The sequence below is a fragment of the Myotis davidii genome, unplaced genomic scaffold (assembly GCF_000327345.1).
Source record: "Myotis davidii unplaced genomic scaffold, ASM32734v1 scaffold436, whole genome shotgun sequence".
NCBI lineage: Eukaryota > Metazoa > Chordata > Mammalia > Chiroptera > Vespertilionidae > Myotis > Myotis davidii.
In genome coordinates this window covers 3,622,311-3,624,266 of record NW_006292604.1, presented here as the reverse complement: position 1 = coordinate 3,624,266, position 1,956 = coordinate 3,622,311, and the positions used below count along the sequence as shown (strand labels likewise).

The following is a 1,956-nucleotide window of genomic DNA, read 5'->3' as shown; positions in this document are numbered from 1 at the left end:
GGGAGACTTGACAATTCCACAAGAATGATGCACAAATACCTTGGCTAAATGACAAATTCCTGCTAGCTGCTTGATCTTATGTTCTCTGAAACAAGACACACTGGAAAACAGAGTAAATATTAGAAATGTGAAGTTCTTATTTATTTTGATTTTCTAATTATAGAACTCAAAATGAAGTTGCTAGAACAGTAGATATATGATTCAGTAGGAAAAATTCATACACATATCTGCACATTCTTGGGCATGTATGTATGTACTGTGCCACTTATCCTATATAATAAAAGGGTAATATGCAAGGTTAATATGACAAATGGTCAAACAACTGGTTTCTATGATGCGCACTGACCACCAGGGGGGCAGGCGCTCAACGTACCTGCCCCAGCCCACAGGCCCTGATCTCCCAATTGGGTCCCTTCCACCAGCAGGAAGTCTCTGATCGCCTGATGGTGAATACGGAACCGGGAACCAGGGGTGGGTGGTGCGAAGGGGTGGGACTGGCTGCCTGCAGCCAGGGAAGATGGCCCTGATCGCAGGCCAGGCCTAGGGACTGTACCCGTGCAAGAATTTCATGCGCCAGGCATCTTGTAGTAATATATTTGAATTTCAACAAGGTACTAAACAATGTGTTAAATTATGAGCTTATGATTAAAACTGATATATGGTACAGTTAAAAATGTGTCATAAAATGTATATGTAAATTATGAAACTAATATTTAAATAATAATATAAATTATTATACCACTAATAATAGTAAATAATGACTATTACAATGACAGGCACTGTGCTCAATGCCTTGTATGTCTGTCTTACCTTGATATCTGACATCTGACATGTGCTATGAAGTAGGTACTATCATTATCCCCGTGTGACAGCTGAGGCAATTGGTCAAGTTCACCTACTTAGCAAATAGCAGGTTCAGAATTTAAATACAGTTTCAATCCCAAGGTCTTTGCTCATAATTACTAGGCTGTGCTATTACTAAAAAAACACTAATTAATATGTTGCTATAATAACAGAAGAAGCTTTAATGTTTTTCTAGCCCTGTCTTGATGTACATTTAAACAAAGACATACATAGCATTATAATCAGCTGAATGAATGATACTGTACTTCAAAGGCTTACTAGTACATAACCCCAAACTATTAACAGTTGTTCCCTGAAGGAAGACACTAATAATAGAGAATGGAAATGGAAAAAGGGAAGGCGACCATTTGACTGTGTTTATATGTACAGAGAACTCAAAATAAAATTTAACAATAACAACAAAACATTAACTACACTTATGTAGAATGAGGGATTATACCAAAGAAGATCAGCTCCTCCTCAACTTATGACCAAATGACATTCTTTAAAAAAAAATTTATTTTACTTAGGATGTAATATTAGAGGGATATTCATTAAAAAGTGAAGGGTCTACCCAACAGTTAGATCAGCCCTGGACCATAAAAGTACTTGATACATTATTTGTGTGGTTAAAATATCTAATGTCTCCTCAAAGGGTCCTCCTCATATTTATTTCTCTACCTGAAGGTTAAATAAACCTTTAGTCCTTTATTGTAATACTAGGGGCCCGGTGCACGAAGATTCATGCACTGGGTGGGGGTGGAGAGGGGGTCCCTCAGCCTGACTTGTACTCTCTCCAATATGGGAGCCCTCAGGGGAGCCCTCTCCAATCTGGGAGTTTCTGTCTGTCTTGGCAATCATATGAGTGAATTGTCTGAGACCTCCAACCCAGTTGGGTTTGTTGTTCACAGAATAATAGAGGCATGTTTTTTTCTTTGCTCCATTGGTGGAGATTTCCTGGAAGTTTTAGGATATCTTCCCTTAAATTTTTCCTAGACACTCTGATTTTACTTATGTCTCTCACTTTTGCTTTCCCTCCATCCCTCACTGCAACAGTAACTTGCTCCAGACTCACTTTGCTAGTGTCTAGGAGAACTATGAATCCCAGCATTT

General features: G+C 38.6%; 1 protein-coding gene across 4 annotated transcripts in view; it reads left to right on the top strand.

The window, feature by feature from the left end:
- The window catches only part of INPP4B (inositol polyphosphate-4-phosphatase type II B), a 464,775-nt gene that overhangs the window by 305,214 nt on the left and 157,605 nt on the right, over nt 1-1,956 (top strand). The gene's annotated exons all lie outside the window — the stretch shown is intronic.